Source organism: Chrysemys picta, chromosome 8 (genome assembly GCF_011386835.1).
Source record: "Chrysemys picta bellii isolate R12L10 chromosome 8, ASM1138683v2, whole genome shotgun sequence".
In the NCBI taxonomy this organism is placed as follows: Eukaryota; Metazoa; Chordata; order Testudines; family Emydidae; genus Chrysemys; species Chrysemys picta.
This window is the reverse complement of record NC_088798.1, coordinates 15,230,363-15,256,152: the sequence shown is the minus strand read 5'-3', so window position 1 is coordinate 15,256,152 and position 25,790 is coordinate 15,230,363. Positions and strand designations below refer to the sequence as shown.

General features: G+C 44.6%; 1 long non-coding RNA gene across 2 annotated transcripts in view; it reads right to left on the bottom strand.

Annotated features, from left to right (window-relative positions):
* Positions 1 to 264: 264 nt before the first annotated feature.
* LOC122173823 (uncharacterized) overlaps positions 265 to 25,790 on the bottom strand; it is an 85,529-nt gene continuing 60,003 nt past the window's right edge. Inside the window, exon 5 of one of the 2 annotated variants that reach the window (XR_010589614.1) lies at positions 265 to 4,482. This is a non-coding gene — a long non-coding RNA (uncharacterized LOC122173823). The remainder of the gene's footprint in view (positions 4,483 to 25,790) is intronic. The other variant, XR_010589615.1, reaches the window with a different exon arrangement.

Here is a 25,790-nt window from a genome sequence, read left to right as displayed (position 1 = left end):
ATGAGAGTAGGATTTGGTGTTGCAATACAAACACAAGCGTATACCTACTGCACGTTGAAAGCCTATAGCCATAGCACTAAAAAGTTTAAAGACATACTTTTGAGACATCCAGATATGGTCTACATTTTGCATTATAATGCAGACAGATGTTCTATATGACTTTATGACCATTTATTTCCACTTTGTTTTCAAATGCCCATGCATGGCCCTGAACAAAAAGCATGGGTGGTGTTTTGGTGTAGCTGAGTTGAAATTAGTGTTTGTTCTGCAGAGCCTTGCATAGAAAACGTGCTGTTTTGTGTGAATTTATACCCCCATAATTTCACCTAATTATGATTTTCAGAGAAATGGCCCATCAATAACAGTGAATCAAATTCAAGCAATTTATTAACAAAGGCATGATCCTGCACCATTGAAATCAATGTGATTTAGGTGCCTGAGTTAGGTTAGTTCTTGTGCTGTCAGTTGGAAAGCATAGAGGCCACAGAAGATGTTCTGATCCTCCGTGATGTTCAGTCCTGAGCCAAATCTGGCATATTATGGGGTAAAATGCCTGTGAGGGAGAGGTATCTGACTCCAGCTAGCCATTGTGTTTCAGGTCTTTTAAATAAATATATGGAGATATACCTATCTCATAGAACTGGAAGGGACCCTGAAAGGTCATCAAGTCCAGCCCCCTGCCTTCACTAGTAGGACCAAGTACTGATTGTGCCCAAGATCCCTAAATGGCCCCCTCAAGGACTGAACTCACAACCCTGGGTTTAGCAGGCCGATACTCAAACCACTGAGCTATCCCTCTTCCAGGGCACTTTTCCATCTTGCCTTCTGCAGTTGGCTTTGCTTGGAGGCCAGCAGGCTAAGTGGTCAGGTCATTGCCAAAGAGTCTCTCTCAGCCTTGAGGCAGCTCTTCTGGGCAGTGTGGGAGCATGGTAGCCAAGCCACAATTTGTCGTCCCTTGGCGTCCTCCCGGGTCTCTCAGAAGGCTGGGGAAGACTGAAAGATAGAGAGACCCGAGGCATCCCTCTCTACTGGGTTCTGGCCCAGGGCCCCATAGGCAAGAGGTGGCTCAGTCCCTTCTGGCTGCCTCTCTAGATCAGTCTCGCCGGGGCACTTCCTACTTTACTGGTTTCCTTTTGCAAAGGGGTCAGCTCACCATCTCCTTGTGGCTGGGCATGACATGGCTGCTCGCTCTTCGCTGGGATCTGTGGCCGCTGGCTGTTCCACCTCTGCAGTGGTCTGCCTCTTCCTTTGACTTGGCCCTCCGACCAGGTCACTTCCAAGTCCCTCCCCTTCCGGGGACAAAAGCAAGGAGAACTGACACAAACAAATTGAGTTAGTACGAGAAAGAGGGGAATGCCTCCTACGCATGGTGACTCAGGATCAGGCCCTCCCTTCCTTCAGGGAGGGGTCTTCAAGTAGTAGTTGTCTGGGAAGCTCCTGCCTTCAGGCAACCCTTTCCTCAGGAGCTGAGGGTTGAAGGTCTGTTCTCTTCCCTGGTCAGCCCACCAGTGAGCTGTTCGCTTCTCCTTCTAAACTCCTTCTCCAGCCTGTGCATGCCTTGCAGATGGAGCAGGGTGGGGCTGAACCCAGAGCCGCTCCTTAACCCTTTGTTGTCCGGTGTGGGATTTGTATACCCCACCACACTCTTCTATTTGGGGCATGGCCCCAGCCTTCTCCTTACTGTCTCCATAGTTCAGGGCTTCAGCTGGTGTGGTGGGTGCTTCGCAGCTCACCCTCAGAGTCCAGTTGTCTCCCACTTAGTCAGGGGGAGAGGGGATCCCGGTTGAGTCTCACTCACAGTTCCAGTCCTTCTCCTGTAGATTATTCTGTCTCAGCTCCTGCATCCTGTCTGCTTTCTTGTAGCCAGTCTTTCCTCCACCCCACCCCGCTGGACTGTCAGAGCTCCCCTTTTAAACAGGTCCTCCGTAGGGAGCATGCATGGCAGCTGCTGAGGGGTGGGGTCTTCTTGGCCCAGTACTGTTCCATCATTCCTTTTACCTTAGTGCAGGGTCTGTAAACCTCACCAATGGGTCAAAAGTGAAGAGGATTCTCACAGGAAAGTTGGTCGGCATTCAGAGCAGTCTGTAAGCACCTATGTGGGGAACAAATATTTATATTGAGCTCTTCAGTTGATCAGAGACAGATATAACATGATCCAATGGCTGGAAGTTGAAGCTAGATAAGTTCAGAGTGGAAATAAAATGTACATTTTTAACAGTGAGGGTAACTAATCATTGGAACAATTTACTAAGGGTCATGGTGGATTCTCCACCACTATTTTAAAATCAAGATTGGACTTTTTACTAAAAGATACACTTTATGAATTATTTTGGGAAGTATTACACAGGAGCTCAGACTAGATGATCACAATATTCCCTTGTGGCCTTAGAATCTAGGTCATAATACTGAGTGCCAAAGTTTTATCTACCCTTCACTTCATCTCTGTACTTATCATGGTGTTCAGTTTGCTAAAGACATTCTTAATGAGGCACTCCCTTACTGGCAATGCTTTTGTAATGTGGGCTTCAAGTTCTTTCTTATTGCCACCCAGGGTATTGACAACATTGACTTCACTGACAAGAAAGGTCATTCACTTAGGGCTGGTCTACACTAGGGAGGGTGCAGGGGGGAAATCGAACTAAGATATGCAACTTCAGCTACACTATTCACGTAGCTGAAGTCGAAGTATCTTAGTTCGACTTACCTGACCATCCTCACGGCGGCGAGTCGACCACCGCGGCTCCCCCGTCAACTCCGCTTACTCCTCCTGCCGAGGTGGAGTATGGGCATCAATTCATCACGTCTACACTACCTGCCAGATTGGTGGGTAGTAATTGATCTATCGCGTCTCGTCCAGTTCTGGTCAGGTAATTAATGCACAAGTGGAGTGCACTGCATGCTGGAGTGAACATTTCCACCAGCTGCTAAAGGAACCCCCAATTTTTTGGGACCCAGATATTAAGAGATGACCCATTCGGCACACAACAATACTGGAGAATTCATTGTCAATGAAATCCACAGAGCTGTAAAGAAACTTAAGGGAAATAAGTGACAGGAATCTGTGGAGTTGTGCAGAACTGATAAGAGACACTGAACCAGCTATGTTTTTTGTGGCTGCAGGAGCTGTTCATTATCATCTGGAAAACAGAGTCAGTCCCATCTGATTACCACTGTGGAAACATAAAGGCAACAAATGAAACTGTTGTAATGATCACAACATTACTCTTGTATTCATTCCAGGGAACGTTTTTGATTCTGTCTTGTTGGCCAAGCAACTGATATTTTAAGGAGCAAGAGAAGCCACAACAAGCTAGCTTCACTCACGGCCATTCCACAATGGAGCAAACCTTCACAGTGTACCAGCCTACTGAGAAGGCATGAGTATTCATGTGCCTCATTCACATTGCATGTCTAGGCTGCATTTGATTCTGTTGACAGGGAATGGCTTTGGCTGATCTAGAAACTCACAGGCCTCCTTGACAAGCTCTGTAGAATGTTACGTCTTCTATATGATGACTCTTCAAGCTGGGGTCCTGTAAATGGAAAGAGAATTGCCTTCTTCCAAACTAGGTCCAGCATTTGACAAGGATGTCTTGCCCCTGCAGAACTCCTCTATGCCATCGCACTAAGGCTTGGTCTACACTCACCCCCCAAATCGAACTAAGGTACGCAACTTCAGCTACGTGAATAACGTAGCTGAAGTTTGAAGTACCTTAGTTCGATCTTACCTCGGTCCACACGCGGCAGGCAGGCTCCCCCGTCGACTCCGCGGTACTCCTCTCGTCTAGCTGGAGTACCGCAGTCGACGGCGAGCACTTCCGGGTTCGACTTATCGCGTCCAGACAAGACACGATAAGTCGAACCCAGAAGTTCGATTGCCAGCCGCCGAACTAGCGGCTGGGTATAGACGTACCCTAAGTAAACGCAGTTTAGGCAGATGTCTTGATGAAAAGAACCGCATCCACATCGATTTTTGCCAGTGACATAGCGCTAGTCATTGAATCAAGGGACAAGCTAGTTGTGGCCCTTAAAGACCTGAAAAGCTCTGTGGCAAAAAAAAATCGGCCTGACAATTAATTGGGGGTAAAACCAATATTCTTCCAGTTCGCAATTCTGAACATGCAGCAGGCTCCAGCATCTTCGTGGGGTGACAACCCAGTCAAGATTGGCAGTGATTTCATTTGCCTTGGCACGGCTGTTGTTAATAAGGCACCCAGACATGTTTGAAAATCCCAGTAGGCACCAATCTGCATCTTGAGGCACCTAAACACCTTTGAAAATCTGACCCTAAGTCACGTTTGAAAATGGAGCATTTAAATAGTATCCCCGAATCTGTTAATCTCCCCAGATGCTCATAAACATTAATGGGTTGTTGAAATTGTAACACTCACTACAGGATGACTCCTCCTCTCGCCATCGGCTGCTTCCCTTCCTCCCTTCTCACTTTGCTGCCATCCAATGAACAGCTCATTGTGTGGTGGGCTGTTGATATCAGAGGTAAATTGATTGTGACAGAGTGAGACACAATAGGCAGGGGAAGTGGAAGAGGGCAGCATGCAGACAGAAACAAGATTGTCAGATTCCAGACATTGCTCCTGAACTGTGACTGCATATTGTACCTAGTGGGTTTGATACGATTACTGTGAAGAACTGCATTATTCTGGTCTTGCCTCAACTAAATGTACACTCTTCTGTTGTAAAGAGTTAGCAATGCTCAGCATGCATGTTTTAAATTATAGCTAATTCATTTAGATTTGCCTGGTCTTGGATCCACAGACAAGATGACTGCAGTAGGTCTTTTGAAATCAAAAGCATGCTTCTTTGGGAGATGCACACTGAAAAATGCTTGTGCCTCTGAAGTGTTGAAATACAGTGCATGGCAACCAGTAAGAACCGAGTTCTTTTTTAGTGGAAAGGTTTTGAAAAACAACACAGAACAGTTCCTTGCACCTTAAGAAACAAGGTTCGGGTAGATCGACTACTGGTACTTCCTCTGCATTTCAGAGGACTGACCGCTGCCAGAACCACAATTCCAACATAGTCAAGGTTCTGTCCATAACCTAAAAGAAAAAAATATTCTTACATTTGTATTAGACATTAAGGCTTGAAGCTACTGTACCAACACGTTTGCATGTTCGAAAAGAGGTAATGAAAGTTACCATCCTGTACTGTACAAATGCAACGTGAGGTTTATTTTAGGATGTTATCTGTCAACCTGTCTGGCAAATGTCTGTCTAGTAATAACGGCCCCAGCTGCTGAAACAAGCCTAAATAATGCAGCAGCCTATCAATAATTAATAGGCCTGCAGGTCAACAAGTTCAAGATTGTTACAGGCAAAGCGGATCTAAAGGAAACGCTTCATTCTGCGCGGACAGGGACAATGGTGACTTTGTATGAAAATCCACACAAAAGCCTGTTTAATGAGATCAGTGTTAAGGCACCACTTACTTAGGGCTGCTCTGCCCCAAAAACGTACAGCAAGCGGCACCAGCGGATCTTCCCACAAAGTAACATATTACTCAGCATGAGTAAGAGAGGCACAACCTGGCCTTTAATGAATGTCTTAATAGGGTTTCAGGATGCACATTGCATCATCAAAAAGGACAAAAAAAAGTGTCTCTTAACAAGACACGTAGGGCTAGGTTTTAAGCTTAACCACCTAATTGCACCAATTCTCTATAAAAAAAAATCTGCTGCAAAACATTTTTAAAAAACCCCACAAGATGCAAACAAAGAGTCCAGTCCTGCAGCGCACAGACTTCAGTAGGACTGTGCACTTCTGTAATGGCAGGAATCAAATGAAGGGTCACGTTCTGCCCCTCCCACCCACCCATATATGCACACAACTCCTATTGCTTTCAATGGGAGTTATGCACACATACCTAAGAGCAGAACTGAGCACACGGGAGCCTAAGGGAGTTAGGCATCCAATTCTCATTGATTTTTCAATGGGAGTTTGGACACTTGGGCACATTTGAAAATCCCAACCTAAATGCCTACAAAATATCAATTGCTGGGTTTGGTACAAGTTGATGGTAAAAGTACCTGCGATCACCTGCTGCCTTGGCCTTGACAGAGCTTGAGTCTCTGACGTAAACTATAGTACTTTATAAATGAATGAAAAAAATAAAGCTTATTGTGCAAATCACTAAGGAGAGAGGATGCACACACACAAAAAACCAACCCTTTGGATATGTGATAAATCAGGTTTGCTCCTTTCTAAGGTAGATCCCCCAAATCATAACATTCCAGGACTACTACTACATTTAGAACCCTCTCCTGAAGCCAGATCTGCAGGGGCCCTGGTTTGTAAATTCCAAACCCATCAGATGTGATTATGTGGATTTCACCATCTGCAGCCATGATTGTATCCGTGTAGCATGCATAGGTGTTGATCTGAGCATACTAATGGTCTCTGATAGAAATGTGTGTCTGTAACATTGTTACTGATTGTTCTCTGTATAAAATAAAACTTAAATATGATTTGGCATCTGCCCAGACCTTGGTGCCAAGGCAGATTATATTCCTGAAGCAAATATACTGTAGCTATTAAACTTGTCTCAATAGTAGTAACCCAAATACACAATGGAAAGAAACATTTGCTTTCAGTTAGCTTTTTTTAAAATCACGTCTTGTACATTTGATGGTAAACACTGTGGTTACTTCTTCAGAAAACCCCAGCTTACTTGCAGCCAGCGCAGGCATGAAGAGAAACAGAAAGTAGGAAAGGGAGTCACGCGTTGAGAAGGGAATTCTAGCAAACCAGTCCCTTTAAAAAGGGGACCACACACAAAAAACCCCCCATGTTAATGTTTACAGTAAATTTGCTTTTAAAAGTTGTATTAAGCTAATTACTGGAGCCTCTGTCAAAGGGACTGTTCTTTAGAGTAAAGCCTTATTGCACGTGAGGCCGTCTTTGCTCCTCAGTGTATTTTTTAACTGAAGGCACTGATTCCGCCCTTATTTAAACTGGCATAACGCAGGACTAGCTCTGCAGAACTCAGCGAGGGGCACCAATAGAAAACGAGATCACAAGCAAGCCAAATGAACGTGCGTGATCGGTTGCTGAACCAATCTGCATTCACAGGTGTAAGGCTGGGCTTTTGTCCCTGTTGTCAATGTGTCATACAGTTGGCTGTCTGAATCTTATACACATGTATGGCCATGGGTCTTTGAGTCAAGCTTTCAGATACACTTAAGCAACCTCGGGAGACTAAGTCCTCTTTTCTAAAGTGCCTTAGCACTTAGGAGCCTAAATCAGAGGGATTTAGATTCCTAAATGCTTAAGACACTTTTGAAAGTGGGACTTAAGATCTTCTTAAAGTTTTACCCTCTCTCTCTCTCCTGGGCCCAATCCTGCAGTCACCAAGATTAAAGCGTGCCCTGTATTCCACAGGTGTTTTTTGTTTTGTAGAGGGATTCAAGCATGGTGATGGGATAGGTAGATGAAAGGGGTAGGCTGTTGAACAGACTTCAGTGGGAATATGTCTACATTAGGGACCTATGTACTGCTGCAGCTAAACCGCTGTAAACACCTAACGTAGCTACCAGCACAATTTCTTCCAGTAACTTACCCAGCTACAAAAAGGTGCATATTTCCGTAACGTAGGTGGCGGACAGAAGAATAGGAGTTTAATATCCAATCCTGCTCCCACTGAAGTCAGTGGTAAAATCCCCATTGACTTCAGTGGGGCACAGGGATTTCCCTACACTCTCCCTGAATTTCCCCAACACTCCCCCACTCCAGTTTTGTGAACTAGTTACATGCAGCGTTGCCTATTTAGTGATTGTTTGGACCTTTGCATTGAAATTGAAACATTAATACACACTTTAAAAGCATATAAAGTGTATGATGAAATACGTGTATCTGAAAAAGTATAATAGATTTGAAAAGTATGAACATAGACTAGCTTCCTTATACAGCTGTTGTTTTTTATGACAATGTCAGTGCATTCATTTCGGTGATGTTGGCCAACCTAATTGCTTACAAATCATAATTTAGAATGAAGTCTAAATGAGCTCTCCCTGATAGCTAGTGATGAGCTGCGGGGAAAGGCTTCTGGACCAGATTGTATTTACATTCACACCAAATCTACCTAGGTATCCAGCAAACAGAGCTGCGTTTCCCCAAGTGATAGATTTTAGCTGGGGTTGGGTTACAGATCACTTGAATGCGGGGGGTGAGGGGGAGTGGTAAAATGCTGTTCGTCTTATTGTATGAGTAGAGGACAGTAGAACTGTACTTAGCCTGTGCTGATTGAGGGCATCAAGAGAGCGGGTGGGGACAGGGGTTTTGCTTGATGGTCTGCCTGAGTCACAAGTACTATTTGACCTGCCCCTCTCCACTTTTTAAAGACAGAGCTGATTAGGCTCCATAGATAGTCATTTGTTTTGTTAAGTGATCACTATAGCTGAAATCACTGATAATCAGATCTCTATGCTTAGACCTGCTGTGGGATATGCATCCGAAGAAGTGGGCTGTAGTCCACGAAAGCTTATGCTCTAATAAATCTGTTAGTCTCTAAGGTGCCACAAGTACTCCTGTTCTTTTTGCGGATACAGACTAACACAGCTGCTACTCTGAAACCTGTGGGATAGTGTTTCTGTGGAAGAGACACCCCAGCCTGCTCTAGCAGTGATTTTCCCCCACTGAGAGCTCAGCTGAAATCACTGAGAGCTGGGTGGAACCTCAAGAGACCAACTCACAGTGGCAGGTGGCAGCAGAAGATGACGGTGCAGGGCCATTGGCAACAGAGCGATGGAGTGAACAGTGGCACAACGAACAACAGTGGCCAGAGCGAACAGTGAGCAGCTGGAGGAACAAGCAAGGTGCCTTCTTGCCCCTCACCTGGGAGGTGAACTTATGTGAAAGCACCTCTGAACTCTGAGTCTCCACTGACCAAGGACAATACCAGTGAGTGTTAATGAGGCTGTTAAGAATGCTGGAGACACAACACAGTTCATGCGAACAAACATGGCTGTGGCATCATACTTTCTATTTAAGCAAGAGATAACATTGGCCTCCAGTTTGTTGTGTGTAGTAAGTGCATTGTCACTTGTTCATCCTGAAGTTGAATTCTGGTTCCGAATAAGATGAGCAAATGCTCACTATCTTTCTGTAAGAAACAATTGACTGGCTAGAAGCATGTGGTGCAACAGTGAAAGTGAAGAAACTCTCTCACCACATTCAAAAAATACATGGCTGATGAATGCACTGATGCAAATGGACATCAAGGATTAAGTCATTGTGTATATTATCCTGATGTCAGTGGTAGGCCAGTAGATGCATTTCTAGATGTTTAAGTTATGGGAGACACATCGGCTGCATCTGTGACAACCCATATCTTAGAAGAGTTAAAAGCTTGTCAGTTGGACCCCAAACAAACGGCTGCTTGTGCATTTGATGGAGCTGCAAACTTCTCTGGAAGACATGGTGGAGTACAAGCTTTGCTCAGAGAAAAGTGTAACTCTCATCTCTCCTATACACAATGCAGAGGCCATCTACTCCAACTAGCGCTCGTATGAGCAGCAGACTCTTCAAAAGACATTTAAAAAGCTATAAATTTAATGTCTTCATTATATTCTTTTTTCAGCAAGATTCCAAAAAGACTGAATATCTTGGAAAATATAGAAGGTACACTGGGACTGAAGTTCAAATTAGTGCAACTTGGGAAAAAACTCTCTGGCTTTCTCATAAGCAATCCTTGGTTGTTCTTTTAAAATTACTCCAGCTGTTATTACTGGCTTTGGAAAGTATCTACCAAGATGAGATGGATCTAAGTAGTGAGGCAGGTGGATTACTTTTGCTACTACGTTCAGAGAAGACTATTGCCATTCTCTCTTTTATAAGTCTACTGTTGAAACCACTTGGGTCATTAAACAATGCCACCCAGGCATCTGCTACAAAACAGTAGTAGATCTTTGATCCAAATGTAGCTTCTATTGCTGGACAATCAGAGAGCTATCCATTGAAAAAGTACTGGAAGAAGCAAAGACTTCAGTCCAGAAGTTGACTAATGAAGGCATTTATATTGAATCCTTAAATGAAGAGGACAAGAAGTGTTTGTTAAGACAACTGAAAAAGTACACAGACTTGATTCCTAAACATCTACAACAGCAACCTCTAGATTCTACTCATCCTCTATGTAGCTTTTACAGATCCCTGTCCTATAAAACACCGACAGTTGAGTGGAGTGAGGCACTACAAGCAATGGGGCTGCCACATGCTCAGAACAGAATAGAGAATTTGAACACAGAGTGGAATATCATACAACGAATGAATGAAGATTTGACTTCAACTTTTTTTTATTTTTTTTATTTTTTTTTTATCATCATCACTAGTGGCTTGACCTGATCTTTGTGCTATGTTTCCTGGGATGAAAGAAGTAGGAATTCAACTTTTGCTACTCCCAGTCACAACAGCTAAGGTTGAGTGTTCTTTTTCATCACCAAATGGAATTTTGTGTTCTGAAAGAAGACGCCTTCTGCCTGATCATGTGAATGAACTAATGAGCATATCAATTGAAGGAATGGAAGTACCCGACACACGAGAAGCCACCAAAGATGAACACATTGCAGTCAAGAAGTTCATTAACAGACTTGTGCAAAATTATAACAAGAAACCAAGAGGAGTGTAGATCTAGTGCTTCATAGAAGGCTTGAAGAGCCAAATTTCATTTGTGTGATGATTTTAAAACATGAGTTAAATCTAATAAATGGTCATGAAACATTTTTCAGCTTTTACTATGTTGCCATACATCCCACCTTCACCCTCATGGTCTCACCCCTCATTGGTCCCGACAACCCCCCCTGTAAATTCAAACACCCCCACTAATTTCAATTCCTGGAGAAAACACTGGTGGGGCAGGAGTAGCCATTTAGTGACCATGCTGAGAGCTACACAAATGAACAGATGCTTAGTGAGAGCTGGAGGCCTGATTTTCAAAACAGCCTAAGGGAATTAATCACCCAACTCCCATTGAAACAGAGTGCATAACTCCCTTAGGCCCCTTGGAAAATCCCAGTCCTGATTACCTGAGGTGTTGATAGGTTTCCTGCATCTTTCCCAACAGTAAAATAACAAAAGCTATTTTTTTTTTAAATCTTTGCAAACCCAACCCAGTTCTGCAAATCAATCCCCAGAGTAATAGCAGCAACCCCTATGCTCAGAAGTAATGGCTCATCACACCACAGGTTGTGTTCTAGTTAGTGGCACTGAAAATGAGAAAGTAAATTTTATAATCTACTATTTTAAGGCCCCTAACTTTTAAAATTGTGTTTCCCTGACTTTTTGCCTCCTCCTCTTTTGAAACCATCACCACTCTTGCTGGATTTTCTTCCCACAAGGCAAAATGCCTTGTTGATAATTGAGACTAACGTGCTGCACTGTAAGAGGTATTGTACTTCCACAGCAGAAGTTGGAGGAAATTAATTCACGTCTATAGTACATTTTATATGGACAGTCACTTGATTCCCAATTCCTTTGTTACACACCCATATGTTAGCAGGGATTATTCCTCCCTATTCATGCCTCACAGTCTTTTAATGGATTTAGGGCACAGCTCTTAAAAATGCATAAGGGGAATAGGCATCACATGATTTTGCTATGGATATTTTATGAGCAAGTCTGGGTGCATGCTGTGTGCTTGAAACAAAAGACTGAACAATTCATTACAGCGCTAGGATGCATATTAGGATGTACCGTATGCAAAGTTTATGAGAGATCCTAGCTGTGCATGGAAAAAAAAAGGGCATGAGAAAGACTCCATGTTCCAGCAAGTGGGTCAAGAGAGAGCACACATATTCATTGCTATTAAAGAACTGGAATGCACTCACTCACAGAAAAAGAGCTGGAAAGAAAAACAGATTTAGGAAGTCATGTCTTCCCCCTTTCCCCTGGTGTTTTTCATTTTGGGTTTGTATGGCAACGTATTGACCTAAACGGTTATCTTGCTGTCATTATGCTGTTGCAGCTAAGGATCTTGCATGACTATTTCATGATTTGATACTGCCTGGAACAGTGAGCAGGAGACTTTTTTAGTATCAAGGAGAACGGCTGGTACAGATTTGTCAAATACTATTGATATGTGGAGTGAATCCTTCCATAGGAAGAAGAACAGGAGTACTTGTGGCACCTTAGAGACTAACAAATTTATTAGAGCATAAGCTTTCGTGGACAACAGCCCACTTCTTCGGATGCATACAGAGTGGAATAAATATTGAGGAGATATATATACACACATACAGAGAGCATGAACAGGTGGGAGTTGTCTTACCAACTCTGAGAGGCCAATTAAGTAAGAGAAAAAAACTTTTGAAGTGATAATCAAGTTAGCCCAGTACAGACAGTTTGATAAGAAGTGTGAGAATACTTACAAGGGGAGATCGATTCAATGTTTGTAATGGCTCAGCCATTCCCAGTCCTTATTCAATCCTGAGTTGATTGTGTCTAGTTTGCATATCAATTCCAGCTCAGCAGTCTCTCGTTGGAGTCTGTTTTTGAAGTTTTTCTGTTGTAATATAGCCACCCGCAGGTCTGTCATTGAATGGCCAGACAGGTTAAAGTGTTCTCCCACTGGTTTTTGAGTATTATGATTCCTGATGTCAGATTTGTGTCAATTCTTTTGCGGAGAGACTGTCCGGTTTGGCCAATGTACATGGCAGAGGGGCATTGCTGGCACATGATGGCATATATCACATTGGTAGATGTGCAGGTGAACGAGCCCCTGATGGTATGGCTACAGCCAAGCTCTAAGATATAACCGCATTTGCTCCAATCCCTCAGATAGAGACAAGCACCTACAAGATCTCTATCAAGCATTCTTAAAACTACAATACCCACCTGCTGAAGTGAAAAAACAGATTGACAGAGACAGACGAGTACCCAGAAGTCACCTCCTACAAGACAGGCCCAACCAAGAAAATAACAGAACACCACTAGCTGTCACCTTCAGCCCCCAACTAAAACCTCTCCAGCGCATCATCAGAGATCTACAACCTATCCTGAAAGATGATCCTTTACTCTCACAGATCTTGGGAGACAGACCTGTCCTCGCTTACAGACAACCCCCCAACCTAAAGCAAATACTCACCAGCAACTACACATCACTGAACAAAACCACTGACCCAGGAACCTATCCTTGTAACAAACCCCGATGCCAACTCTGTCCACATATCTATTCAAGTGACATCATCATAGGACCTAATCACATCAGCCATACCATCAGGGGCTCGTTCACCTGCACATCTACCAATGTGATATATGCCATCATGTGCCAGCAATGCTCTAATAAATTTGTTAGTCTCTAAGGTGCCACAAGTACTCCTGTTCTTTTTGCAGATACAGACTAACACGGCTGCTACTCTGAATCCTTCCATAGGGAGTGCCCCACACCAAGGAAAACTTCAGCAGGGAAATTTTTGGTCTCTGAGTAGGGCAGGACTGAAAATCTAGTCCAGTATTTTCCATCCCAACAGGGGGAAACTGCCCTATCACCATTCCACTGTAATCTCACAGAGGCAACAGTGATAAATGGTAGATTAAGGGTTGCTCAGGGTTTAACTGATCACCATATTTGGGGTCGGGAAGGAATTTTCCTCCAAGTCAGATTGGCAGAGGCCCTGGAGGTTTTTCGCCTTCCTCTGCAGCATGGGGCAGAGGTCACTTGCTGGAGGATTCTCTGCACCTTGAGGTCTTTAAACCACGATTTGAGGACTTCAATAACTCAGGCATAGGTTAGGGGTTTGTTACAGGAGTGGGTGGGTGAGATTCTGTGGCCTGCGTTGTGCAGGAGGTCAGACTAGATGATCATAATGGTCCCTTCTGACCGTAAAGTCTATGAGTCTATGAGACCAAGACCCTGGATTCCAGGGGAATCCCAGACCAGTGTTTCCATTGTGCACCACAATATCAGTCTGAATTCCCTATAAACTATGGACCAGGTCCTGCAAACACCTACTACCAGCTATAGGGCTTACCGATGGGCATAATCTCATTTACTACAATGGGAGCAAGAACGACATCTGTTTGTAACACTGGGCCCTTCATCTGTTCCTTAAAAATGATGGCACAGTGAATATGAATGAAGCCATGAATCGTTCTCTTAATCTCAAAATCTCCCACTCTACATTTGTCTTCCCCACCCAGTTCTGAATCACAATGAAGCCCATTTTTGTTTATTATTACTACTAAATATTAATGCTTTTTTATCCTTTGTAGTGTCTTCCATCTGGGGAACTTAAAGAAATTCACAAAGGATAAGTCTGAATAACAGAAATCTAAATGCTAGCTGTCAGACTCACACTAGGCATCAGGAAGTGTGCTTTTCAGGCAGGATTTGTCAAAGACAGCATGGAACCTTACTTATTCTACACTAAGAAATCACATAGCCAGCCCCTGGAAAGTCAAAGTCTTAGCTCCAATCTCGTGGTTTATGGCCAACTCTGATCACCATAGTGGTCAGGAAGGAATTATTTCCTCTACACATTGTATTATATATGGGGAATGTTTGGTCTCTTCTGTGCCATCAGGTATCATATACTGCCAGAGGCAACATACCACATTCAGTGGATCAGTGGTCATATGTGGCAATATAATAATAATATTTTGCATGTATATAGAACTTTCTCTTCAAAGCACTGTACAAATATTACAATATCTTGCTACCTGGGGTACTAGAGTGCTATTTATGGGAAAGTTCTTACTGAAGATGTTTCATAGTACAGCACAGTAAATATCTGCATGATGTGGTCGTTGCTATAGGAACTTCATTTTCCATCAACTGTAGAATAAACAGGCTAATTAATTCTCTACATCACCTTACATCCCACACAACCCTGGACCACCTTTCAAAAGTTGCTGGAAATAATGATAATATCTTGCAACTACATAGCATTTTCATCTTTGCAGCATGCTACAAATATTAAACTAAATAAAACCAATGATAACTCCATGAGATAGATAAGTTAATAGCATTACCCCCATTCTGCAGGTGAGATGAAACACTGAGTAGTTAAGTGACCTCTCTAAGCCCTTAGAGCAGTGGTTCCCAAACTTGTGCTGGGAAAGCCCCTGACGGGACGGGCCGGTTTGTGTACCTGCTGCGTCTGCAGGTTCGGCCGATCGCGGCTCCCACTGGCTGCAGTTCGCTGCTCCAGGCCAATGGGAGCTGCTGGAAGCAGTGCGGGCCAAGGGATGTGCTGGCTGCCGCTTCCAGCAGCTCCCATTGGCCTGGAGCAGCAAACCGTGGCCACTAGGAGCCGCGATCGGCCGAACCTGCGGTCACGGCAGGTAAACAAACCAGCCCTGCCCACCAGGGGCTTTCCCTACACAAGCAGCGGAACAAGTTTGGGAACCACTGCCTTAGAGGCATTGTCTAAAAACTACAGCATTCTGAACTCATGACTTTTTCACCAATCTCATGCCTGGTGGTGATTGTCCTCAGTAGCCCAACTCTGTGAATCGTGAGCAGCTCAGCTTTCATTTAGAAAAAGCCAGCTTCTCTGTCTCAGGGTGGTTGGGTAAAGCTCGAAAACATGACATAAGGGTAGCCGAAAAGTTCAAAGACTAGAAGTCAAGGAAAACGAGACCCATTTATTACTGACTAAAAGAATCATGTGATTGTCAACAATCTTGTGTTTTTGGAATGCTTGGACTTGCCAATACTGACTCTAGTAAAACCAGAACACACGTCCAATGGCAGCAATGGGGATAGCTGTTGTGTGGACAGAACTCAACTCATCTAACCCTGCTTGTGACTAGGTGTACATTAGGAGCCCTGATTTTCCCCCTAGGGTAGATGCAGCCTGCAGAAGCTAGCAGCAACACTGGAATTAGGGCTCAGAAGTTCCTGGCTCCCAGCCTGTCCTCAGTCCGCTAGAGACTGCTGCTTCCAGGAGGTGATCTGAGCACAGATCTTCAACCTGAAGTCCCCTCACTTATGGTAGGCAATTGTTTATACCTAAAGTGATATACATTTTCAACAACTTGAGGTCAGATACAAAGAGGACAAATGGCTGGTGCAAACCCCTCTCCATCTCAGCTGAATAATACGGGTACAGGGGGCATCCAATGTCTAGCCAGAGCCAGCCACACCAGCTACAGAGGCCCTGGCCATTCCAAGAAGGCTGGAAGAGAGAGAGAGAACAGATATGGAGCAGGAAATGATGTGGCCACTGTGGGCCTGCACCCAGGAAATTCCCAGCTGACAATCCCTAAGACCACCCCAGCCTGTGCTGGGGGACAAACTGGCCCCCAGTCCCAGAATTAGGAACATTTTTAGCCCCCCAGCCTGACATGAGTTCTGAGACTCAGTGCTGCAGGTTTTTTATTGCAGTAGACACAGGAGCGGCGCTAACTTTTTTGCTGCTCCAAGCACGACAGGCAGGCAGCCTTCGGTGGCATGGCTGCGGGAGGTCCCCGGTCCCACGGATTCGGCGGCGTGCCTGCGGGAGGTCTGCCGATCCCGCGGCTTCAGCGTACCTGCCGCCAAATTACCGCTGAATCCATGGGACCGACGGACCTCTCGCAGGAAAGCCGCTGAAGACTGCCTGACTGCCGCCCCCGCAGGGACCGGCAGGGCACCTCCGGCGGCTTGCAGCCCCAGGCACGTGCGTGGAGCACTGGTGCCTTGAGCCGCCGCTGAGTAGACGTTAGAGCCTCAAGGAAAGCTGCCTATCTATCAGAAGTATTTTTCTAAGGGCCTCTCCCAATAGTATGCAAGTACCATCTCTCCATTTTGCTAGTTTTATCCCCACATCAACATCATTGCTGTTCCCAAACCCGCACAGATTCTGTACGTTAGTCCCAAGATCAGATATGTAGGAGTCTGCACTCCTCCACAGACCATCTGGCTTGCTCGTTTGTTTTTGTTTTTAGTGCTTAGCGATTCGATCACTGGTGTTGCTCTTCGAAAAACTCCGATAGTTCCATGAATGCACCAAGACTTCCATAAGAACTAGTGGAAAAGACAGTCAAAGGATGTTCATTCTCAGGTGATATTGGGGAACATAGCAGATATTCAAACAATTTTTCAGGAAGGACAATTTAAGCCAGGACTTAAACAGTTAAAATGTGAAGTTTCTTGGGGTCTGAACTCTTTAGATGCTGCTGTAACTCTCTGTCAGTGCCTGCAATGTATCATAGGCAGAGAAGCAGACAGTCTCCAGTTCAGAGGCCTCCTATAACTTCTATTGCATTTTGGCTAGTTTCCAGCTTTGTTGTATGACAAAAAGCAGGTTTACTCTCCTCCTCCCCAAAAAGTGTCTTTTAGAACACTGTGAGCGTGCTCAGGATTACCTCAAGCCTCGAGTTTATCAAATCAGGGCTCATTTGGTTCTCTCACCCTTACTTAGGAATAACCATACCCTGATTTTACCTATACAAAACTGCTTGTAACACCTGCATTTGTTCTGGAAAATAAAGTAACAAGAAGGGCAACTAGCCCAACTGAGGCATTTTATAAACATAACCACATAAGTCTTATCCTCTTATCTGACTTCTGAGATGGACATTTTCAGAGTGGGGGCAGTGTTGCCAACTCTGTAATATTTGTTGTTTTTCTGAAAAGCACGGCTCCTGGAGGCTAGGGATTATGTGAGAATCTCAGCTTTCGTTAAAAACCACCATGAAATTAAGTTTCTAGACTTTGTGGTAGTGACAAAGGGCGTAAAAACATGACCCAACCGCACCCTAAAGGATTAGCAACCAGAGGGCAAATAAACTCTCAACATTTAAAAATAAATCTAATTTTTAAGCCTTTTATGATTTTGGGGGGCCTGACTCAGGATTTTTGAACACTTGGGATTGGCTGTAGTGGTGGTGCTTAGACGTTAACATTAAATGAAAAATGGGCGATTGTCTCTCCACACTGCATACTGGAAGTACATCCTGCACATCCAGACAACATAGTCCATTGATTTTTCCTCACAAGAGAAGGAGCCTTATGGCCAGGAAAGATGTTTAGCTTTTCTCTGAAACTTGACCTCCCATTGGTTGACCTCTCCTTTGCCTCCAGACCGTTAGAATCTCATTTCTCCCAGGAGAGCAGGAGGGAGACTAGAGGGAAGATTCTGGCTTCCGCACTCTCAGAAGGAGAAAGAACTTTTGTGTCTCTTATTTCAGATCCAACATTGTTCTCCGAGGTAGAATAGTAAAGACCCAGGAATCAAGTAATGGCACTTCTGGCTCTGACAGAGTAGGACAAACACTGGGGAACAGAAGACAGCTGGAAAGAGAGTGGGGACACAGTTTGTGAGTTGCCTCTAATCTGACGGGTGTTTTGGCCTATCTATCCCACCCTGAGTGGAAACTAATTGACCATGATTCCTGAGGAGTAGGGTTTGAAATAAAGGTAATTGTATGACTTTCTTCAACATAGGACCCGATTTACCAGATTTTCTTTTGTGCTTGGGGAGTATGAAGAGAGCTTATATAGCCTAGAGATTCCCCTGGAGGGCTTCCCTGGTGTACAGCTCTCTCTGCTGCTGGAGTTGACACTGCATCTTCCTGTGCAAACTCCACCACCTGCTCTCTTCCCACACCAGGGCTGGGATGCATGACATAGGAGAGGAGGATATATATATGCCAGAGAGTGGCTGTGTCTAGGAAAAGAAGGGAGAAGAGCAGGGGCGGCTCTATGTATTTTGCTGCCCCAAGCATGGCAGTCAGGCGGCTTTTGGCGGCGTGCCTGTGGGAGGTCCGCTGCCGCCGAAGGCTGCCTGACTGCTGCCCTCACAGTGACCGGCAAGCTGCCCCCCGTGGCTTGCCGCCCCAGGCATGCGCTTGGTGCGCTGGTGTCTGGAGCCACCCCTGGAGAAGAGGATGGCAAAGCAAGGCTATACTAGGCCCAATTCTATCCTGCCAGATGGTCTTTCAATAGTGGTATAAGTCAAAGCAGTACCCCCGGAGCTTTAAGTTACACAGTGACTGCGCAGAGCAGAATCAAGGATCTGGGATCAGCTCCCTGTCAGCCCACCCTCTCCACTACAACCAGTTTAACACACTAAGTTTAATGGGGCTATGGGATCACAAGGGCTACAGGACTGGGACCACTGATACAAAAATCATTTGAATAGAACCCACAGCAAATAGATCCTTGATGTGGGAACTGCTGCCTACCTTGTCTTCCACCAGTCTGGTTTGCCACACTCCTCCTGCATACATGGTCTTCTGAGGAGCTGACACAATGGAAATTACTTCTGCCCTCCCTCACACCTTGTTAGCTTTACGTGACTTTCCCCTCAGCACCCACCTGGCGATGGACGTAGTGAGGGATCAGCATGGCGGGGAGGGGTGGGAGGGGTTGTTTCCTTTGTGGGTTTGCTTACTGTTCCCTGGAGAAGGCTTTGGTTTTAAAAAAAATGCATCATTCCTTTCTGACGAAGGGTCGATCCTACAGACGCTTTGTACCAGCATAGTGTTTACATTTGTGACCGACTCCCGTGGCACCATTCACTGGACTAAGCACCATGTGGAGTAGTAAGTATTGCCAGGCTCTAACCCAATGCCAAAGAGGAGAACTTTCAAGAAAGTTTGTAACTGAACTATGTCCAAGGCTAACAACAGAAGATAACAGTTTCTTTCCCCCAGTCACTCCTAAAGGAAAATAGGCAATGTAACAGTTTATATATATTTCTGTTTCAAAAACACCTTCAACAAACCACATACACACAGAGTTAATTTTCCCTGCTCTTTTACCTCTTGAAAGGTTCAGCACTTCAACCTCTTGCTATCAGCTCCTTGACTGTAGAAAAGACACAGTGTAAAGATGTCATATACATCTTTGGCAGACCTGTGTGTAATTAGTCCTACCTACTGGAGGGGAGCGAGTTAGAAACCAGAATTTCTGTTGTTGAGGAAATTCCAATATTTTGACATTCGTTTTCATTACGAGTCGGAATGAAGAGCCTAAACTGCCTTCAGATGAAAATTCTATTTATTTATTTTTTAAATTTGGAACTCTCAAAACATTTCGGTGCTGAAACATAATATACTAGAGGGACACTGTCACAGAGCTGGTCCTTCAAGTCAGATGTCCAGGCTACCTGTGACTGGCTCCATGAAGGGAATGAACCAACCCAGGTCCACTGGGGATAGTTAGCTGCCTATGTAGCAGACAGGCAGGCAGTTAAGTAAGGACCACCTGGGCCTAATAAAAGGCTTAGGAGACCTCAGTTGAAAGAAGTCTCCTGAGGAGAACAGAAACACCAGAGGAGAGAAGCTCCTAGGAAGCCTGGACTGGGCAAAAGTTCTCCAGGCAGAGAGGTCGGAGGAACCCTGAGCAAACGGGGGTGGGGGTGGGGAAGGGAAGACTGCAGAGCTCTCCAGGCCCCAGAGATGCCTGACGCTGTAGCAGAAGGAGCTGCTGCTGGAACCTAGAGACTTTTGTTCGGGCACTTTTAAGTTTTATCTGGGCTCTGAGGCAAGAGCCTTTAAACCCTTGTAGGAGCACTCCTTTCACAAGACTTTATGAAAGGGAGAGATGCTGCTGTAGGGTGTTTGGCTTCTCCTTGACCAGGATGCTTAATGAAGTAAGAAATGAGGTCATTTAATGGAGGGAAACTGTGTCTCTGCTGTGGCCTGCCTCACTTTGACATAAGGGGGTGCTCAGAAGGCAACTGCTCCTTCCACGCTGACGCATTTCATTATTTGTGTAGGCAGAGATCGTTGCATGCAGCAAGGGTTCCTTACATTCCAAGCACCCTGCATATCACCCTGCCTGTCATCCCCACTCTCCCATGCCAGGGGCTATGTGCTGCCCCTCCAACTACATTCCCCTAGTCTCTTCTTCTCCCTCCCTCATTTTGCCTTCCCTATGCCAGGGGCTCTATACCCGCTCATTCCCTCCCTTTCCCCGTGCCAGGTGCCTCTGCTATCCCCCAACTCATGCCAGGAGTTCTGTGTGCCCTCCCATATTCTCTCTCCCCCATCACTTTCTCTTCTCTCTCTCGGAGACAAGTGATTTAGGGTTCAACATTTTTAAATTTAAGAGGATGGAAAGAGCTGCGATAGTGAGGTAGGAGTATTGTGTTAATAGCTCCCATCACTCGGTTCTTTGATCTGTAAACAAATACCATCAAGTTGAGTGTAGGACTGGGGTTAGCTTGCCCAAAAATATTAATATCAATATTAAAGTTGAAATGAAATCAAACTGAGAAAGATGAAACAGTGTATTTAGACTCTTTCCATGAAAAATTTCATTGCAGTTGACACATTTCCCATGGAACATTTCTATTTAGACAAAACCCACATTTTCTTTGACCAGCTCTAATATCTTCTGACTTAGCTCTGCTCTACACTACAGAGTTAGGTTGACGCAAGGCATCTTAGGTCAACCTAACTCTAAGGCTATGTCTACACTACCACGGTAAGTCAACTTACACTACGCAACTCCAGCTACATGAATAACATAGCTAGAGTCGACGTACCTTAGATCGAGTTACCACAGCGTCTACACCACAGGGGGTCAATGGGAGAAAATCTCCCGTCGACTTACCTCACTCTTCTCGTCAGGGGTAGAGTACAGGGGTCGACTGGAGAGTGATCTGCACTTGATTTGGCGGGTCTTTACCAGACCCGCTAAATCGACTGTTGGTGGATCAATCTCAGAGCCTCGATCCCCGCTGTAGTGTAGACCTGCCTTAAGTGTCTACACTAAAATTTCACTTCTGCAGATGTAAGTCGCCCGCTACACCCACTTAACTCCACCTCCATGAGAGGCATAGAGTCAATGTTGATGTAGTTAGGCTTACATTGACTGTTGCTGGCTTTCTGAAACCATCCCACAATAAGAAGAACAGGAGGACTTGTGGCACCTTAGAGACTAACAAATTTATTAGAGCATAAGCTTTCGTGGACTATATGCATCCGAAGAAGTGGGCTGTAGTCCACGAAAGCTTATGCTCTAATAAATTTGTTAGTCTCTAAGGTGCCACAAGTCCTCCTGTTCTTCTTTTTGCGGATACAGACTAACACGGCTGCTACTCTGAAACATCCCACAATGCCCCACACTGACAGTTCAAATTGGTGCAAGTGCTCCTGGTAAGGACATGCACCGCCGACACAAGGAGCAAAGCGGAGACACACACAAGCAATGTAATTACTGTGGCGGCTGTATGATGATGTAAGTTAGGTCAACTTAATTATGTAGCATAGACATGCCCTTAAAGGATCTGACAAAAGGAGAATTTAATACTTTTTAATCCTGTTATCCCTGCAGATGCTGTCCTGGCTCATGCATCATCAACGGAAAAATCACAGGGCCATATTCTGCCCTCAGTCACATCTCTGCAATCGACTGGAGCACTTGTCACTGATTCTTACTTGGACACTGTCATTTATTCTCACTACATCCAATGTCTCAGTGACATTTATTTTCACACTGAGTCACAGTTTGATTCTGGGTGAGAAATAGAATGTTTTCTGCTGGAAATCTGCAGTTCTGCACCAATGGAATGGCAAAGCCACAATATCATTTTTTCCAGAACTCAATGTGCATAACAAATACCATGTTTAATGACTTTATTCATAACACCTACGTGTTTGTTCTTGTTACTTTTACAATTCTTAGGCTCTGTCATACTTCGCTTTTTTAAAGGAGGAGGCATAAGGGTGAGAGAGTGAGATACTTACTGGCTTTAAAGCATGGTTTGACTCTGAAAGGCAACTATGAAAATAGCACCCTGGGGTCCCAGGTCTTCATGACTCTGTTCTAAAAACTTGTTCAGTCCACAAATCAAGGATATTTTTTCTGATTGTCAACCCTGCAAACCGAGTTGTGTTTTCTGGCTTATTCGTCAGCAGGAAGGAATTCTGCAAACTTAGTTTTCCTCTGAGGACAACAGTATCATCCTTAAATTATGCCCTAGGGTTACACCTTTGCAATCCCTAGTGGCCTGTCAACCCCTTCACTAGTGATGGTGCTTATACAACCCACTGATCAGTGTGTATTAAGTGTACTTCTCTGTTCCCAATGCACAGATCATATAGGTCTGTTACAGTCCCAGCTACTTGGTTCTTTAGCTCAAGCTATAGAGGCTTGCATTTGCAGCTCTGGAGGTCCCCAGTTCAATCTCCGGTGTCAGCCTTGATGCAGGCCATCACATAAGTGGGGGTTCATCTGGGATTTGAACTGCTGTGGGCTGCAGGTGCTCAGGATGAGCATGTGTTACACAACCCCTTCTGAGCCTAATGCACAGGGACGTGTCTGTTACAGCCCCCACTGATATGATAGTGAACACTGGGGATTGAGCTAAGCCTCTCCAGAACGAAACATAGGAGTCTCTAAAAAGCTATAGCAGATCTATGTCCTGTAAAGACTTGTGCACAGAAACGAATGCATAACACACCCTAACCAGTGTGTTACACATGTGCCAGAAAGAACTAAGTTTGACTTTCAGATCCTAGGGTAACTTTTCTGGGCAAGTAGTTAGAAAACAGAGTGATATGGAATCTCAGGCTGCTGTTTCTAAAGCATCACCTTATAGGCGAAAACCTCCCTTTAAAACCACAAAACTATTAATTCGCCCTTATCCCTCCTCTTTGTGTGCCTGATCCACTCAGAGTGGGATCAGGCCCTTAAATAATATGTATCAGAAGGAGACCAGAAGCGATTAAGATTAAAATATGTAGGCGTTACACACAAAAGCATTGAGCGACATGCGATGCACATCTATGTGCAAGCAAACTGACGTTGGGGTCTTACCATTTAGGATTTCAGACAGGTGCTAGCAAACTTTCCAGCAGCAAACATTTTATTTCTTGCTCCGAATCTGATCGTGACTCACCACTACAGGGGGGAAAAAGTGAGAAGAAATGCTTTGAAGCATTTAACAAACGAGGCTGAGGAACCCAGCAACCCAGAGCCTAGCTTGGAGGCTGAGGTCAGAGCTTGATTCTGAGGAATGCCTTGCCAACCTTTGCAAACTCTCTTTTGACTGGGGCTTGTTATCAGGCAGTATCACCTCAGGGTCACAAGTCCCAAGGCACTGCCTTAGTCCAAAACAAAACAGTTCCCTTCAAACGGTTTAAAAAAATACCCCCCAGACTAGAGGTATAAAGGTTGTTCAAAATAAAGCTCCCCAGTTAAATGGGAACAGTCTCATTCTATGCTTCTTTCCCATAGGCATCTTTTCCTGGTCTCCGGGTTGACTCCACCACCCTTTCTGACCCTGCTAGTATTTCTCTTCTCTTTCTCTCTGGTTCATAAAGCAGCTGGCCCTGATGGGTTTGAGTTGCTTTGACCTCCCAGACTTTTTACGGTCTCCTGCCTGGTCCTGGGTTCTTTACATAAGGATGGAATTTTATAATATTTTTCTTCCTGGATGACCTCTATCCTTGGGTCCACAGGCCTCCTGACACTCAAACAATCAGTATATCCCTTTGCAGTGATCACAAATTTTTAAGAGGTCAAGTCTGCATCCTGAAGTACAAAATATTTGGAGTCCGAACTAAATTTAGTTTTTGCCCTTGGGCAGTTCTCACTGTGAAAATATAGAAAAGGTTTCCGGTTTGGTAGGTTTCTGCTCACTTGTCAGGTTCACACCAGTTCACGGCTTCACCGGTGCTGGGTGTAGGACAGAGGTCTGAGCTGTGATACAGCAATGGAATTCAGGGTGAAGAGGAGTGAATTCCTCCATCTAAAACTGGGGCATAATAATGAGAGGTTCCAAAAACTACAGCGAGGCACAGTAACTGCAGAGCCCAGTAGAGCCATGACTCCATGAGACGCTGCAGTGAAGCTTTAAGAATGATTCTGTCCCCCTTTTCTTGGGGTGTGAGCTCACACTAGCAAGAAGAGGGTCAGGTAAGGAGCAGTAATGCAACTACCTTTCCACTCCTGACAATTCAACAGCTCACACCTTTCTTAAGATCCACACATGTTTTACCAATGGCGTTTTTCCTCACAGGGGTGCTAAATGTTTCATACCCATTTGCCAATTTCCTTATATTTAAACTGAGAAAAAGAAATTCTCTCTATTTATCTATAAAGTGTACTTAAAAATAGAAGGAGGAGGGGGGGGTAAAAAGGAGATTAACAAATTTAACATAAAAGTGATCCATAAAAAAAAAAATCCAAGTTTTATAGCTTAATATTAAAACTAAGATGTTAAATCGACTGAACGCTCCAGCTGCACGCAAGGCACCAGAGTGGTACTGAAGCCAAAAATGAAGATGGAGACGGACCAAAAATAAACCCTTCTGGTTTGAGCAAGCGTTTCATGTCTGCATCAGAGAACTAACTTTCCGAATCCTTCCTGGAGTTACAAACAAAGGGCCAGATCCAGCAACCTTTACTCATGCAAGTAAATTTTACCCATACAAGTAGTCCCTTTGATGCCAATGGGAAAGGCAGGATTAGATAAGTGAGTAATAATGGATACAAGATCTGGCTTCAAAACAGTTCTGCGGTGGGGAGAGAGGGAGAAAGCCCATCAAACAGTGTGATTAGGGCAGCATTCGTTACAGCGGGAGAGTCAGCTTGGGAATGTGTGGCAGAAATGTGTCACACTTCTTTCCATTTGAAAAGAAATGTTTTAAGTTCTAATAAACCTTGATTTTTCTGCAGATGACAAGCATGTCTGATCATTCAGCACTAAGGAGGCTAAATCCCACCAATAGGATGTAGTGCAGTGGTTCTCAACCTTTCCAGACTACTGTACTCCTTTCAGGAGTCTGATTCGTCTTGTGTGCCCCAAGTTTCTCCTCACTGTAGAACTCAAGCTTCGGCTTCTACCCCACGTGGCGGGGCTCAGGCTTTGGCTTTCTGCCCTGGGCCCCACAGAGTCTAAT